The following is an 18,989-nucleotide window of genomic DNA, read 5'->3' on the forward strand; positions in this document are numbered from 1 at the left end:
CCCCTACTCTGTTTTTAACTGACAAATCCATTCATTCCCTAGGCTTTCTTAACTTGTTTATCTCGCTCTCAAAACTTTTTCTTATTTTCATCAAAATTTTTTGACAGTGCCTCTCCCACTATCATCTGCTCTCCTTTTACACTCTCTCGCCACTCTCCTCACCTTTCTTTTACTCTCCATATACTCTGCTCTTCTTATAACACTTCTGCCAACCTCTGCAACTTCTCTTCAGAATCTCCCAAAAGCACAGTGTCATCAGCAAAGAGCAACTGTGACAACTCCCACTCTGTGTTAGATTATCTTTTAACCCCACACCTCTTGCCAACACCCGAGCATTGGCATATATGAACTGGAAGCGTTCAAGGAATATGAAAACCTTTACTTTAGTCAACTTTGTATTGCTTATTACATATTAGAAAAAAAAAGGTAGAAAGAAGCTTATAAATGCAACTGTTTCTCCAAACTTTTTTTTGCTAACATGTAATTGCTGATCTGCTTAATACATTATCTGCAGCCAACATAATAATAGGGGTTTTCCACACAAAACACCACCTACTCAGTAGTGTGCACCATCTTGTTTACAGCCGCTATTCAGTGGCGGCTCATGTACAGTATAGGCACTGCAGAACTGCAGCACCCCCTATTTTGATAACATTCAATATAATGAGTCTTTTTTTTTTCTTTAATTCTTTATACATTATAAAATCCTTAAGCTTAATGTCAGTAGCCATCTCCTAGTACATGAAAAAATTACAAAAATCCTTGTATGGAACTGTGTGCTTCACAGTTCCAGTGACTCGGTGTTTGGCTGTTGTGTGCATGCGCACATAGCTGCATGCTAGGTAGAGAGAGCACTGTTGCTGACGCAGTGCCGACCCTGTTGTGCAAGTGAAGTGTTTTTTTTGACTCAGTGACGTGTGTTGTGCTTAAAAACCATGCAACATATTCTTATGTATAAATTTTCTCTTTATATGCTTGTTTCATTTTACACAGTATTAAAACAATGGCTAAAAATTTTCTGAAACAGCACCTCCACTAATTTTAGCTTTGAGCTGCCACTGCTGCTATTCTATTTCTTTCCTGAATGAATTAAAAACTCAAAATACCCTAGTAAAGCCAAGCAGTGTGGATTATTTCCATCAAAACCCTTAAGCTCTCTCATCCTGGATACAACACACAATTGTTGGCTAACTCCAAGGTACCTGGAAGGTGAACATAGGCAAGTACACAAAATTCGAACCCAAGTCCTTCCAGTTGTGAGCCAAATGCTTTATCATTGAACTATAAGACACTTATCACTCTTTAGCCCTTTGACTGTCGCTTCCCCAAATCCTGAAGTATCTGCGTCGCAAAATATTAAATAAAAAAAAGAAAATTATTTTTTCTTATGAAATGATAGAGATTCTTTTCCCGATGGCAATGACCCCAAAAGTATGAAATTTGATAGAAAACTTATGGAATTATGCTCTTGTGAAGTTAGCGATCTCAGTGATATATATGCAGCGGCGATTTCGCCCACATTGAGCCCTATTTTTGGCCAATTCTATTGATCCAGTCGACTAAACTCACAGCTACTTCTATTTGTTCTATCGACTGAGTACAAGAAACCACCCATTTACCGATTTCAACTACCCAATAAAGTGGTCAGAAATTGGCAATTTTGCCAATTTCATGCAAATTAAAAAAGATGCCAATTTCAAAATAGGGTCCAGAATAAACAATGCAGACATTCCTGGCACTAAGATAACATTTTCTCTGTTCATCAGTCACGTCTCCTGGCCCCTCTTATATTACTCTTGCTTTCTATTTTGAATTTTTATTCACACAAAAATAGAAAATTTACTGTTATGCAGACTACTGCATTGTTGTAATAATTGTATAAAGCATGTCAACCTATTCGTGACTGCATATCAGAATGGCTAGTTGGACACTTATTGGATGATATCATTTGTTTACTCTTGAACATCGGCAAAAAATTAACATTTCCGCTACTTTGAGCTCAATTTCAAGATCCTTGTCATCGTGAAACCAATCTCTATTTTTGTTATATGTCTTCCATTCTATTAAATGAGACCAAGAAAATGAGAATACAACCATAAATACTGGCTGGTTCCGCCAGCTTCATGCTGGCAGAACCAGATATTGCCACCGATAACATCAGTGATGTAGGAATTTTGCTAGGAGGAGATGACCTAGACGAATTTGTGTCTACGAGAAGGGTTATCAAGGAGGGCATTGGCCTGTACAGGACTCCAGCAGGGTATATTTTTGGAGGCAGGATACCGGCTCATTTCTCTGTGACGCCGGGGAATGGGGGCTCCGGTACTACAGCAACTGAAGCTGTGCTAGTGATGCAAATTGGTCTGCGTGAAGATCTATCAGAAATGCAAGTCAGCATAGCTGACAGTGAGCCAGTCCAGTCGGCGTTTTAATCCAAAAACATGGTTGGCATTTTTTTTTTCTCATAATGCACTACTTGCTGCAGGATTTTTTTTATACTGCACACAATGACCACACAGACCCATTCTCTCACATGTGAGCCTACCAGCTTTCTCCCGCTTGATTTGAAGCCGCTAGAATTTTGGAGTATTAATACGTCAAAAACACTGGCTCGTAAGATGTATATACGTATACAACTGCGACAGTCAAAGGGTTAAACATTACTTGAAATGTTTCCATTACATAAAAATATCAAGTCTGAGTTTGAAGAGACCCAGTGCAAAATTAAGCAAACACCCAAATAGCTGCTATATAAATGCATATTTATAAGCAGTACACCACTATTTTAAAATTCTGTACCCTCATTTATTTTGGAATATAACATTAGAGTATAAGGCATAAAAAATATTCACCTGCCAGCCTACAACAATACACTGACTGCCAGCCTACAAAACACTGACTCACATTTGGCCAAGGTGCTGCATCATGAAACTCGTTAGTTTCTACCATCACCAACAATGTTAAGTTAGATTATTTATAGTCTTTTAATGTCTCTTTCTCTTGGAGTATTTCACATTCATCCATTATTTCCAACTTCTCATTATAAAGGTATGGTTTGTAGTCACCAAAACATCGATAGTATGCTATCATAATTCCAAAGACGCATGGATCTATGTATATTACTATTCCTCGCAAGAAAATTACAGAGTAGATAATTAGATAGACAATATGATACATGCTAGAAACATTGGATGACGTCAAGGTTAACTTGGTTTGAAGATGAAGTAGGCCCAGTACAAAGAGGCAGAAAAATATTACGAGTACAGACCCAGAAATAAATTTCCAAGCACCTTTTTGCTGAAGATCTGCACGTGTGTGCACATTTTTGTGAGAACGATAAAGAGCCCATCGCACCAGTGCTATATTAAATGGACGAACTTGGTTAATAAATTTTTCTGAGGCATCACTGCATTCTGTTCTGTCTTCATCTGTTTCTTTTCTGTCTTCATCTGTTTCTTTTCTGTCTTCATCTATTTTTTTCCTATCTTCATCTGTTTCTTTTCTGTCTTCATCTCTTTCTTTTCTGTCTTCATCTGTTTCCAAAAGACTAACTTCCTCTAGTTTCCTCATTTGTGTTAACTGGGAAGAGTTCTCTGTAGGAAGAACAAACTTATCAACTGTACTGTTTAAAAAGTAATTAATAATTGTTTATTAAGCATAAATTAATAATCTCATGACTAGTTTTCTTAGGGCATTATAATGCAGGGTTTTAAATTTACTTAGGAGACTGAAATGAGGCCAAAAGAATAGCACTTCCTTCTGACTGAAAAGAATCACCATGCAAACAAACAAAAAAACTAACAACTTTATTTTTATAAGGTGAAATACAGTGTCTTTTCTTAAAAGTGAAACAGTATACAATTGGCATCGGATACATATAAACTACTTTATAGAAAGATCCTAGTTATGCAGAGCATTTTGGAAAGCTTTAAAATTAACTTACAATTATTAGATAATGAGACAAATTTAAGAGTTTATTAGAATGCTATAATTTGCCATATTTGACATTTATATAATGTAACAATTTACAGTGGACCCCCGGTTTACGATCAGCTCCCAATGCGACCAATTATGTAAGTGTATTTATGTAAGTGCATTTGTACGTGTATGTTTGGGGGTCTGAAATGGACTAATCTAATTCACAATATTTCTTATGGGAACAAATTCGTTCAGTAATGGCACCTGAACATACTTCTGGAATGAAATAATATCGTAAGCCGGGGGTCCACTGTACTAATGAATTATGATACAGTGGACCCCCAGTTATCGGCCGTAATCCGTTCCAGAAGGTAGGCCTAAAGCTGAAATGGCCGAAAACCAAAATAATACACCGACCATCCGACTTACGACCGAGTTCAGTTCCGAGAAACCGGTCATAAGTCGAAATGGTCGTAAGTCGAACTTTACTACTGAATATCAACATAACATTTTTGTAATGACTTTATTTTATTGTTTTATTTTGGTATTTCATGTTTTACTTTATTTTTTATGCTGTTAGTACTGTATTTTATACTGTAAGGTTTAGGATAAACACTGTGTACAACACAAACACTTGTTTATATCCCAGAAATTTGGCATAAAAAACACGGTCATAAGTCGAGTCGTCATAAGTCGGATGGTAGGTGTATTTCCCATAAGAATTAATGTACGTAAATCCAATTAACCCATTTCAGACACTGAAAAATATTAACAAAAAATACATTTTTTAAAGATAAACTTTAGTTTTACATACACTAAACAATGAGAACTAAATAAAATCACTAATGAAACGGATAAATGAAGACTTAAATCACTTTTACTTTTACTGAAGAGTCTTGTTGGCATATGCAAAACGGTGAGGGAGGAGAGTTTAGTTTGGAGACAGGGCAAAATGCTTAAATGTGATGCTATTATCAACTCTACTGCTTATTTATCTATCACAATTCATCTAATATGACATAATAAACAATATTAATAACATAGAAACATGATACATACTCTAGAATGTATAACATATGTCATTACGTATGTCGAGTGGTGGTGGTGATGGTGGTGTTGTTGTTGGGTTATAAAAGCCACTGAGAGCATAAGCTGTACATATTAGTGGTGGTAATGGCAGCAGCAGTGCTACCACCACCATTCACACAAACAATGTACATAATTTATAAATAAGAAATATTTACACTTCATAAATAAGAAATATTTACTTACTGTACCTTGGAGGAGATGCTGGCATTGGTTTAGGGTGGCAGAAGATAGGCAGGGCGGCAGTGTTGTCAGTGGCCCTATATACCTCCAATAACATTGGAGGAGTAAAGTTTTGTGCCGTCCTTTTTCTATCTCTTATTCGCTTGACTTACTTGCTACACTGTTAATACTACACTTTATTGCTGGCTGGCACTATAGCCTTTATCGACTCCTGCTGCTTTAGTATCGTACATATCACAGAATCACTGAAGAAGGCACATTCTCCCCTCTTTCTCCCTCCTTCACTCATACTTTTCAACAACTTTTCTTAAATTCCATCGTGTTTCTCACTTTCTTTACCAAAGAAACTATACTAGGAACTTTCTTCAGGGTCATGGTTACTTATTTTGCAGTTGCACTTAATCAATAACCACCAAAAACAATGGAAATGTTTGGATGAATGAGCAGAAGCTTCCTCACTTGCCAAGAGAGAGAGCCAGACTGACGCAAGAGGCTGGTAGCGGGCGTGTTGGCACGTTCCATACAGCTGATAAGTACATAAAAACATAAGAAAGAAGGAACAATAAGTGCAATAATGGCCAATAACTGAAGCCAAAAAACCAGCCGATAACCAAGTTGGCCGATAAGCGGAACGGCCAAAAACTGAGGGTCCACTGTATTTTGAAATTAATATGTATGATGAAACAGACTGGTGATAATGTGAACATCAGTATGGATGCTTATGTGATTTGGATCAACAGGGTTGCTATCGATACTTCTTTCAATAAACCGGCTGTATCCCACTGAGGCAGGGTGGCCCAAAAAGAAAAACATGTTTCTCTTTTTAACTTTAGTAGTATATACAGAAGATGTTACTAGCCCCTTGCTCCCGGCATTTTAGTCACTTCTTATAACACACATGGCTTACGGAGGAAGAATTCTGTTCCACTTCCTCATGGAGATAAGAGTAAATAAACAAGAAGAACTAGTCAGAAAATAGAAGAAAACCCAGAGGTGTTTGTATATACAGTGGACCCCCGGTTCGCAATGCTATCGGTATCCGATAAACCGGTAACCGATGCATTATATCGCAGAAAATTTGCCTCGGTTCCCGTTACAAAACCCGGTATGCGATACGATTCGTACGAGACATGTCCAGTGTTTACAAGCCAGCCAGTGTGCACGCATCTAAGGATACATTCGGTACATTCTAGATTATCCATATTATCACTGTTTTTGGTGCTTTTTTCTGCAAAATAAGTCACCATGGGCCCCAAGAAAGCTTCTAGTGCCAACCCATCGAGACCAAGGGTGCTAATGACTATTGAAATTAAGGAAATGTGTGCAAAGTGGCTTGAAGTGCAAACCTTTTTTGATGAAAATCACCCTGACACAGCTACTGCAAGCCGTGTTGGCAACCCGTACACTGACAATGTTGTGAACCACTTTAGGAAAGTCATAAAGGAATGAGAGGTACAGGTATCTATGGACAGATATGTTGTGCGACAGAAGTCCAGTGACTCTCAAGCTGGTCCTAGTGGCATTAAAAGAAGAAGGGAAGTAACCCAGGAAAAAGACTTGCTACCTCAAGTCCTAATGGAGGGGGATTCCCCTTCTAAACATTAAAAACTTCGACACTCTCCCCTCCTCCCATCCCATCAATCATCACCAGATCTTCATTAAAGGTAAGTGTCAATTATTCTATTGTGATTATTCTATTGTTATTATTGTTATTGTAATTGTTATATTGCATTAAACTTAATATATCATGTGGTAAAAGTTTTTTTTTCATACTTTTGGGTGTCTTGCACGGATTAATTTGATTTCCATTATTTCTTATGGGGAAAACTGATTCGCTTTCCGATAATTTTGGTTTACGATGAACTCTCAGGAACGTATTATTATCGTGAACCGGGGGTCCACTGTATATGCTTGTATATGCATGTGTAGTGTGACCTAAGTGTAAGTATAAGTAGCAAGATGTACCTGAAATCTTGCATTTTTATTAGACAGAAAAAAGACATCAGCAATCCTATCATCATATAAAGCAATTACAAGCGTTCGTTTTACACTCACTTGGCAGGACAGTAGTACCTCCCTGGGTGGTTGCTGTCTACTAACCTACTACCTAGGTGCTTAGAATACATCAGGATTGAATATAAATGGCATAAGTAGGTTTGTCAGATTTAGGAGGTGCTTTCTGACAATATTTTTGAAGCAAGTGGCTAAAGGGAAACTTTTTTGCATCTTTTGAATAGGAATTCTAAATTTTAGAGTCCTTTATAAGATAAGTTTTGTTTGGATTTTAAACCCCAGAGGGTTAGCTACCCAGGGTAATCCAAGAAAGTCAGAGTGTCAATGAAGACTCTTATTTCCATTGGGGTCCTTAAATCTTGTCTTCCCCAGGATGCAACCCACACCAGTTAACTAACACCCAGGTACTTACTTGCTTGCTAGGTGAACGAGACAGCAGGAGTAAGAAATGTTTCCACCCTTGCCAGGGATCGAACCACAGACACTCAAGTGTGTGAGGCGAGTGTTATTTGTGTGGAGTTCCTGTATATATGATAGGATATTTTTGTAGATGTGTGTTAAATGCGAGTATTGAATTTCAGGCTGCAGTCAAGATGTATTCCTAAGAGTTTTCTCTCGTCTTGATCTTTAATGTGAGAATTACTAATGTGAGAATTATTCAGGGTGTGTTAACCTGCTTTCAATGATGAGCAAATTATTAGAACCAATAATAGCCAGTAGAATTCAAAGTCACTTTGATGAACATGTATCTAAATCTAAAGAGTATTTATTAAACAAGAGATTAAATTTCTGGAGGTGACATGAATCCTGAACCTGCAGATAATAAGAAATTTCATATCTCAGAGTTATGTATAAGATTTCTGGCCATATCTCTTTAAATACTGTTCTAAACTGCTTGATACTGAATTCTTAACAAAGAATGAATACATTTGGAATGAAATCCTATGGTTATTTTTCAATTTAGAGGTTGTGCACCAAGCAAACAGACAATGAGCACCAAGAAAAAATGTGAATAAACAAAGGTCTCCATGAAATAGCCTTTGGTAAGAATACTGTATAACTGAATCACAGATCATGAAATACAGTGGACATTCATAATTCGCACAGGCTATGTTCCTGAAAAATGCACTAACAATGATTTATGGGACTTATGGAGTGAGAAACATATGGAAACAATAGGGTTGTGTTCCTCTGCTCTCCAAAACCCCCAATCAAATTTTTTTTACTATCATTTCTTCAATGACGATGCTCTGTGAAATGCCTGAACTCTAGCAATGTTCAGACAGTGAAAAGGAAGAATACATGTAGTTAAATAATGGTTACATTAATACTGAACAGTATTTGTTACTTAACGTTCAAGTCGGGTGTCAACTGTATGTACGTATATGAATTCTGGGACACTCTTTATCTGAACTTTCATAAGGCCTTTAGTAAGGTTCCAGACAAGTGACTTCATGAAAAAATAAGTGATAGCACATAGTACTGGAGTAGATGTTCTTATTTACATCAAGGCACTGCTGACTGATAAACATTTAACATTTTATTCTTGGGGAAAGAAAAAACTATTACACCTATAAGCTATTACACCTATACAGAACTTAAACAGGCTGGATGAAAAACAAGACTAGGGAATTCTAGCTAGTAGAATTAACCCTTTCAGGGTCCAAGGCCCAAATCTGGAGTCACGCACCAGTGTCCAAGAATTTTCAAAAAAAAAATTTGTTATTTTTTCTTATGAAATCGTAGAGAATCTTTTTGTGAAGGTAATAAAACAAAAAGTACGAAATTTGGTGGAAAATTGACGAAATTATGCTCTCGCGAATTTTGATGTGTCAGCGATATTTACGAATCGGCGATTTTGCCGACTTTGACTCCCATTTTAGGCCAATTACATTATTCCAATCAACCAAATTCTTAGCTATTTCACTAGTATTACTTCTATTCTATCGATTGAGCACAAGAAATCGCCAAGTCAACTGTTTCAACTACAAAATAAAGTGATCGGAAATTGTTAATTTGGCCAATTTAACACAAAGTTCAAAATATTCCAATTTCAAAATAGGGTCCAGAATAAACAATGTAGGCATTCCTGGCACTAAACTAACATTTCCTCTGTTCATTAGTTATGTTTTGAGGCTTTACAAATAAATTCCATTTTGATTTTTTATTCACATAATGAATTTTTATTCACACCAAAAAATAGAAGATTTACTGTTATTCAATACTGTAATAATTGTATAAATATCATCACCATATTTGTGAATGTATATTAGACCCACCAGCTGATGTGTATTAGACGTGTGAGGTCGTTTGTTTACTCTTGAATATCGGCAAAAATTTAACATTTCCGCTACTTTGAGCTCAGTTTCAAGCCATTTCCAGTGCTAAAACCAATCAAAATCATCTCTATTTCTGTAATATGTCTTCCATTCTATCAAATGATACCAAGAAATCGCAAATACAACTATAAAAAACATACGAAAAAACACTGCAAAGTTGCTGTTTTAATCGAAAAATCATGATTTAATTTTTTTTCTCTCATTATACACAGTGTGCTGCAGGATCTGTTTTATGTGGTGCACACATACCACATAGATGTATTCTCTCATATCTAGGCCCAAATGTACCACTCACAGTTTATCAGAGTGAGCTGAGCTCATGGCGTAGATCTACGGTTTGGACACTCACCGTAAAGCCGTAGATCTACGGGACGGACCCTGAAAGGGTTAAAAACCACTTTAGAAATCACCTCAATGCTATTTAAAACAAATGATCAGGGGTTTGCTTTCTTCATCATGCACTGTTTGGGGCAGGAATATTTTTATACTGTGAACAATCATGACAGTAAGGGAGAAAAAGTTAGCATATGAGAAGTTTTTACAAAGTAGAAGTGATGCAAGGAGGGAAGAGTATATGGAGAAAAAGAGAGAGGTTAAGAGAGTGGTGAAGCAATGTAAAAAGAGAGCAAATGAGAGAGTGGGTGAGATGTTATCAACAAATTTTGTTGAAAATAAGAAAAAGTTTTGGAGTGTGATTAACAAGTTAAGGAAGCCTAGAGAAAACATGGATTTGTCAGTTAAAAATAGGAGAGGAGAGTTATTAAATGGAGAGTTAGAGGTATTGGGAAGATGGAGGGAATATTTCGAGGAATTGTTAAATGTTGATGAAGATAGGGAAGCTGTGATTTCGTGTATAGGGCAAGGAGGAATAACATCTTGTAGGAGTGAGGAAGAGCCAGTTGTGAGTGTGGGGGAAGTTCGTGAGGCAGTAGGTAAAATGAAAGGGGGTAAGGCAGCCGGGATTGATGGGATAAAGATAGAAATGTTAAAAGCAGGTGGGGATATAGTTTTGGAGTGGTTGGTGCAATTATTTAATAAATGTATGGAAGAAGGTAAAGTACCTAGGGATTGGCAGAGAGCATGCATAGTTCCTTTGTATAAAGGCAAAGGGGACAAAAGAGTGCAAAAATTATAGGGGGATAAGTTTGTTGAGTATACCTGGTAAAGTGTATGGTAGAGTTATTATTGAAAGAATTAAGAGTAAGACGGAGAATAGGATAGCAGATGAACAAGGAGGCTTTAGGAAAGGTAGCGGGTGTGTGGACCAGGTGTTTACAGTGAAACACATAAGTGAACAGTATTTAGATAAGGCTAAAGAGGTCTTTGTGGCATTTATGGATTTGGAAAAGGCGTATGACAGGGTGGATAGGGGGGCAATGTGGCAGATGTTGCAGGTGTATGGTGTAGGAGGTAGGTTACTGAAAGCAGTGAAGAGTTTTTACGAGGATAGTGAGGCTCAAGTTAGAGTATGTAGGAAAGAGGGAAATTATTTCCCAGTAAAAGTAGGCCTTAGACAAGGATGTGTGATGTCACCATGGTTGTTTAATATATTTATAGATGGGGTTGTAAGAGAAGTAAATGCGAGGGTCTTGGCAAGAGGCGTGGAGTTAAAAGATAAAGAATCACACATAAAGTGGGAGTTGTCACAGTTGCTCTTTGCTGATAACACTGTGCTCTTGGGAGATTCTGAAGAGAAGTTGCAGAGATTGGTGGATGAATCTGGTAGGGTATGCAAAAGAAGAAAATTAAAAGTGAATACAGGAAAGAGTAAGGTTATGAGGATAACAAAAAGATTAGGTGATGAAAGATTGGATATCAGATTGGAGGGAGAGAGTATGGAGGAGGTGAATGTATTCAGATATTTGGGAGTGGACGTGTCAGCGGATGGGTCTATGAAAGATGAGGTGAATCATAGAATTGATGAGGGGAAAAGGGTGAGTGGTGCACTTAGGAGTCTGTGGAGACAAAGAACTTTGTCCTTGGAGGCAAAGAGGGGAATGTATAAGAGTATAGTTTTACCAACGCTCTTATATGGGTGTGAAGCATGGGTGATGAATGTTGCAGCGCGGAGAAGGCTGGAGGAAGTGGAGATGTCATGTCTGAGGGCAATGTGTGGTGTGAATATAATGCAGAGAATTCGTAGTTTGGAAGTTAGGAGGTGCGGGATTACCAAAACTGTTGTCCAGAGGGCTGAGGAAGGGTTGTTGAGGTGGTTCGGACATGTAGAGAGAATGGAGCGAAACAGAATGACTTCAAGAGTGTATCAGTCTGTAGTGGAAGGAAGGCGGGGTAGGGGTCGGCCTAGGAAAGGTTGGAGGAAGGGGGTAAAGGAGTTTTGTGTGCGAGGGGCTTGGACTTCCAGCAGGCATGCGTGAGCGTGTTTGATAGGAGTGAATGGAGACAAATGGTTTTTAATACTTGACGTGCTGTTGGAGTGTGAGCAAAGTAACATTTATGAAGTGGTTCAGGGAGACCGGCAGGCCGGACTTGAGTCCTGGAGATGGGAAGTACAGTGCCTGCACTCTGAAGGAGGGGTGTTAATGTTGCAGTTTAAAAACTGTAGTGTAAAGCACCCTTCTGGCAAGACAGTGATGGAGTGAATGATGGTGAAAGTTTTTCTTTTTCGGGCCACCCTGCCTTGGTGGGAATCGGCCAGTGTGATAATAATAAAAAATAAAAAAAATCATGACAGACTCGTGTCTAGGCCAAAATTTACTGCTTACAGCATACTTGAGGGAGCTGTGGTTAAAACACAGATCTATATGAGCAACACTGGTATCAGTGATATAGATATACGTGGGAGATGTGACAAATTTAATCCTCTGTATCAGGAATCTTGCCTACAAAGACAAATTAAGATTTATCCAAGAATGAAGTATCCTACTACTGGTGCTAATCAAATCAAAATCAAAAACTTTATTTCTTTGCTAAGGTTACAATGTGTGTTTACATTTCACAACTTGATTGGTACAAAGAAAGCCACTATCATGCTGAGGCATTTCGGGCAGACTTAACCTAATACTTAAAGACTACCATCACTCTTCACAGGTGAAGAGTGGTAGAATACAAACAATCAATATTTTACTATATTATTAATATGAGGTAGTACAATTAATGATATTAATATACATTTTTAAGTTTGTAATAATTGTTTGTGGGCAGTGGACCTTTTGCTGTGAACAATGAGACAATGCCTCACGAAATTGTAATGGCACGATTGTTTACTTACAATGCCCTTCTTTCATGGGGAGGGGGTTGCACTGAAGCTGGTGAAGAGCTTTTGATTTAAGGAACTGGAGTTACCCCTCTCCTTCCTTGGATGAAAAACTTGATTACCAGTCATTTCCCAGGAGTTATATGACCCCTGTAGGTTAAACATTTCCTCTTGATGATTATAATAACAATCTAATCATTCCTAAGACACCAAAGGAAATAAGTCACATTCTGACTTTATTAAGTTATCTTAGATTAATTTACACATAAGTTACTATACAAGATAATTTTAAAAATTTAAATTTGTGTACTGAACCTGGATTAAAACTTACTTTATCCACAGCGTTGAGAATAATACCAACTCACATAATTTTTGGTTATGAGGTTCTGTGGTTTGGTTTGCAGTTCACTTGCCTCACACACTGCATCCATGGTTCAATCTCTGGTATGAGAGGAAATGTCGGGAATGTTTCTTTATACCGTAGAGACTTTTCTGGGTTATTATGGGTGGCTAACCCTCCTCTGAGTTAAAAAAAAAATATCCCAACAAATTGTTTCTTCTTCTTTTCTTTCAACACACCGGCCGTATCCCACCGAGGCGGGGTGGCCCAAAAGGAAAAACGAAAGTTTCTCCTTTTACATTTAGTAATATATACAGGAGAAGAGGTTACTAGCCCCTTGCTCCCGGCATTTTAGTCGCCTCTTACAACACACATGGCTTACGGAGGAAGAATTTTGTTCCACTTCCCCATGGAGAAAATTGTTTCTTATCCTTGGTTAAATAATTTGATGTCTGTACAGTGAAAAAAAAAACACGCTTTCAATTCCCAACAGAATAAACTGAGAATAACACAAGTAAGATGCAACAGTGTATTTCTTTACGGAGAAGAGAACATGTATTTCTTCTTCTTCTTCTTCCTTCTTTCAACACACAGGCCGTATCCCACCAAGGCGAGGTGGCCCAAAAGGAAAAACGAAAGTTTCTCTTTTTACATTTAGTAATATATACAGGAGAAGAGGTAACTAGCCCCTTGCTCCCGGCATTTTAGTCGCCTCTTACGACACGCATGGCTTACGGAGGAAGAATTCTGTTCCACTTCCCCATGGAGATAAGAGGAAATAGACAAGAACAAGAACTACCTGGAGTTTACCTGGAGAGAGTTCCGGGGGTCAATGCCCCTGAGGCCCGGTCTGTGACCAGGCCTCCTGGTGGATCAGAGCCTGATCAACCAGCTGTTACTGCTGGCTGCACGCAATCCAACATACGAGCCACAGCCCGGCTGGTCAGGTACTGACTTTAGGTGCTTGTTCAGTGCCAGCTTGAAGACTGCCAGGGGTCTATTGGTAATCCCTCTTATGTATGCTGGGAGGCAGTTGAACAGTCTTGGGCCCCCTGACACTTATTGTATTGTCTCTTAACGCCAATAAAAAGTAGGGGCGCCATTGGTACACTAAGAGAAAACACCATAAGTGTCCGGGGCCCAAAACTGTTCAACAGCCTCCCATCAAGCATTAGGGGAATTGCCAATAAACCCCTGGCTGCCTTCAAGAGAGAGCTGGACAGATACCTAAAGTCGGTGCCGGATCAGCCGGGCTGTGGCTCGTACGTCGGACTGCGTGCGGCCAGCAGTAACAGCCTAGTTGATCAGGCCCTGATCCATCGGGAGGCCTGGTCGTGGACCGGGCCGCGGGGGCGTTGATCCCCGGAATAACCTCCAGGTAGTGACACCCCTGCTTTTCATTGGGGGGATGTTGCATCGTCTGCCAAGCCTTTTGCTTTCGTTGCGAGTGATTTTCGTGTGCAAGTTCGGTACTAGTCCCTCTAGGATTTTCCAGGTGTATATAATCATGTATCTCTTCCGCGTGCGTTCCAGGCAATACAGGCTCAGGAACTTCAAGCGCTCCCAGTAATTGAGGCGTTTTATCTCCGTTATGCGCGCCGTGAAGGTTCTCTGTACATTTTCTAGGTCAGCAATTTCACCTGCCTTGAAAGGTGCTGTTAGTGTGCAGCAATATTCCAGCCTAGATAGAACAAGCGACCTGAAGAGTGTCATCATAGGCTTGGCATCCCTAGTTTTGAAGGTTCTCATTATCCATCCTGTCATTTTTCTAGCAGCTGTGATTGATACAGAGGGGTATGTATATATATATGCTTGTACATGTGTGTGCAGTGTGACCTAAGTGTAAGTAGAAGTAGCAAGACGTACCTGAAATCTTGCATGTTTATGAAACAGAAAAAAGGACACCAGCAATCCCACAATCATGTAAAACAATTACAGGCTTTCATTTTACACTCACTTGGCAGGACAGTAGTACCTCCCTGGGCGGTTGCTGTCTACCAACCTACTACCTACAAGAACATGTATTTACTTAATAAAAATATATAACAATCGCTTAATCATATACATCGTTCCACTTTATTATGTGCAACTTCAAGATTATTATTCTTATAGTTTTTTTAGTTTAATATCTTTACTGTTGCAGTTTAATATCTGTAGTGTAAGCACACCTTTGGCAAGACAGTGATGATGTGAATGATAATGAAAGTTTTTCTTTTTCGGGCCACCCTGCCTTGGTGGGAAACAGCCGATGTGTTAATAATAATAAAATCTTTATTATGCACCCCATACCCATGGTGTGGGCGGTAGTCAAAAGATTAGAGATACATAATGGGTCCAGGGACTGTGCCCCAAAGTTTTGATAGCTGAACAAGTTACAAAGGTAATGAACTCCAGGTAGATCTATTATTATTATTATTATTATTATTATTAATATTATAATAGGGGGAGAGCACAACTTTGTAGTACCCACAGTCAGTGGCCAGGCTTCAAACACCTTTTATTTTACAGTAATAAAGGAAAGGAACAGACTGCCTGCCAGTCATAGCATGAACCAGTTCAAGAAGAGAGCCAAAAGGTACCTAATGAATGTAGTGACAGAAAGGGAGGAGAATGATTTTTTATTTTTTTTAACTAACACACACATGTAAATATAAATAACCCATTTTACCTTATTCCCAGTATAATAATATCTTTATTTACTACAAGTACATGTACAAGGTATACAGGCCCCCAAAGGACCCCAGTGGAAATAAGTCACTCTGTCTGACTTTTTTGGGTTATCCTGGGTTCTCTACACATATGTTGCTATGTATGATAATCTATGTAACTGTATTTGTGTATACCTGAATAAACTTACTAGCTGACATTAATGACATACTAAATAGAAAGTCCCTTGTTATGCAGAGCATTTCCCACAAATTAGGTCAGTTGTGTCCCAGGATGCGACCCACACCAGTCCACTAACACCCCAGGTACCCATTTTACTGATGGGTGAACATAGACAACCAGTGTAAGGTAACACCCAATGTTCCTACCCTCGCCGGGAATCGAACCCGGACTCTCACCGTGTGAAGCAAGAGCTTTTGCCACGAGGCCACGGGGCACCTTTATAGTATAATATAAGTTATTATCTCCTTTACAGTATAATAATAATATATGAAAAGGAACCCAATAGAAATAAGTCACTTTGACTTTTTTGGGTAAAAGTTAACCACTTATCTTGTCTAGATTTAAGTAGTTATTATGTACTAGGATCAGTCTGCCGGAAATACCCCGGGCATGATAGTGGCTTTCTTTATACTTAACAAACCATAATTGTAATTACACATTGCAAACTATACAAATAAATTCTTTATTCTTGACTTACACAATGTGTTGACTCCCACTTCTCGTCTTCTTTATCCTACGTCTGGTTATAGGATGTTGTAGATGTTTCGCCCTCCTTGCACACTACCAGCTTCTTGATGATATGTGTATCAACAGTTGCCCAGTGTGTTTCAGTGTTTCAGGGGTGTGTAACGCTGCAACAAACTTTTCCTAACTTGGAGAGTTTGATACACAAAAAGCGGAGGTTCACACTAGCTACGGTAACTCTGTTAAGTTGATCAAGCTAGGGAAATATGTTTATTTCCTTCCTTACAATGTGTGGTTTACATATTGCAAAATATTAATTGCAAAGAAAGTCACTAGTATGCCTAGGCATTTCGGGCAGTAAGTTTTTATTCAGGTGGACTCGACAGGTGGTGCAACACCCCCCCCCCCCCAGTGAAAAGCTGGGGCGCCAAACTCACCTAGTTTGAAATTGAAATTGAAATTGAAATGTCTGTTTCTCTGTAAAGATTACAATGGGTGGTTTACTTATTATAAAATAACAATTACAAAGAAGGCCACTAGCATGCCTAGCAAGCCTAGGCATTTCGGGCAGACCCTTTCATATCCTTATTTAATATCTTTATGCAACCTATAGGTGGCCCGGTGGTCTGGTGGCTAAAGCTCCCGCTTCACACACGGAGGGCCCGGGTTCGATTCCCGGCGGGTGGAAACATTTCGACACGTTTCCTTACACATATTGTCCTGTTCACCTAGCAGCAAATAGGTACCTGGGTGTGGGTCGCATCCTGGGGGACAAGATTAAGGACCACAATGGAAATAAGTTAGACAGTCCTCGATGACGCACTGACTTTCTTGGGTTATCCTGGGTGGCTAACCCTCCGGGGTTAAAAATCCGAACGAAATCTTATCTTATCTTATCTTACCCCATCATACCCATGGTGTGGGAGGTAGTCAAAAGATTGCAGCCAAAGTGTACCTAATACCTACCGGTTACTCAAAAGCTACTCATATTGTGCTGAGGATTCCTCAATCACCTCAAAATTAGGATGTCTTAATTTCATTGTTTTAAATATTGCTAAATTGTAACACATCATATTGTAAATTGTTCTATTGTAGTACTGTAATCTTAATAAACTAATTCAATAGTGTAATTGTTCTCTACTAGACTTATCAAAGCCATGTAGCATTACCTAATACAATATTAAATTCTCTTGTACTCAATGTAACTTATATAATGACCATATGAACCATTATTGCCTTCCTAATCTTAAGTTAATTTTTAAGTTTTGCCAGAAATGTTCAGCATACTAAGGGGCTTTTGGCATGTACACTCAACTATTATATTAAACTGTACAACCATGTATCATGTCAAAACAAAATTCTTATTCTTATTCAAGTTACAAAGGTGATGAACTCCAGGTAGATCTGGTCACAATTATGACCCAAGTAATGAATCATCGTGATGAACTCCAGGTAGATCTGGTCACAATTATGACCCAAGTAATGAATCATCGTGATGAACTCCAGGTAGATCTGGTCACAATTATGACCCAAGTAATGAATCATCGTGATGAACTCCAGGTAGATCTGGTCACAATTAAGTAAGTAAGTAAGTAAATTTATTCAGGTATACACAATACAGTTACATAGAATTATCATACATAGCAGCATATGTGTAGAGAACCTAGGATAACCCACGGGTGTGGACGTGTGAATTGTTTTATTTACAGTTATAATGCTTTATTTACAAGCACAGTCAGGGTATTTTTCCAGAATGGTTTGTAATATATCACTGTGGATAAAATACTTTGACATGCCTTGAACATTTCTGAGTGAGTTGTCTCTGAATTCATTAATTTTATCGCACTTCAGTACATAATGACGCAAGGTGTGATGCACTCCAGTACATGCTGACGCAAGGTGTGACACACTCCAGTACATTCAGACGCAAGGTGTGACACACTCCAGTACATGCTGACGCAAGGTGTGACACACTCCAGTACATGCTGATGCAAGGTGTGACACACTCCAGTACATGCTGACGCAAGGTGTGACGCACTCCAGTACATAATGACGCAAGGTGTGACACACTCCAGTACATTCTGACGCAAGGTGTGACACACTCCAGTACATGCTGACGCAAGGTGTGACACACTCCAGTACATTCTGACGCAAGGTGTGACACACTCCAGTACATGCTGACGCAAGGTGTGACACACTCCAGTACATAATGACGCAAGGTGTGACGCACTCCAGTACATAATGACGCAAGGTGTGACACACTCCAGTACATACTTAAGCAAGTTGTGACGCACTCCAGTACATAATGACGCAAGGTGTGACACACTCCAGTACATACTTAAGCAAGTTGTGACGCACTCCAGTACATAATGACGCAGGGTGTGACAATAGTCAATCTGGCAAAAGTTTACATTTCGTTTGGTGTACATCTGGTGGTGGTGATTTAACCTGCCAAAGATACTTATAACCCAGCCAGATTATTATTATTATAATCAAGGGAGAAGCGCTAAACCCGGTGGATTATACAGTGCCTGGGGGGGAA

General features: G+C 38.9%; 1 protein-coding gene and 1 long non-coding RNA gene across 3 annotated transcripts in view; one reads left to right on the forward strand and one right to left on the reverse strand.

Annotated features, from left to right (window-relative positions):
* The window catches only part of LOC128685056 (metalloreductase STEAP4), a 192,906-nt gene that overhangs the window by 9,527 nt on the left and 164,390 nt on the right, over positions 1–18,989 (forward strand). The window lies entirely within an intron of this gene.
* On the reverse strand, positions 378–16,841 carry LOC138855152 (uncharacterized). Its single transcript, XR_011394311.1, has 2 exons — positions 16,461–16,841; positions 378–3,593 (listed from the first exon to the last, which is right to left on the reverse strand). It is a non-coding gene; the product is annotated as an uncharacterized lncRNA (long non-coding RNA).

This window comes from Cherax quadricarinatus, chromosome 5 (assembly GCF_038502225.1).
Source record: "Cherax quadricarinatus isolate ZL_2023a chromosome 5, ASM3850222v1, whole genome shotgun sequence".
Classification (NCBI taxonomy): domain Eukaryota; kingdom Metazoa; phylum Arthropoda; class Malacostraca; order Decapoda; family Parastacidae; genus Cherax; species Cherax quadricarinatus.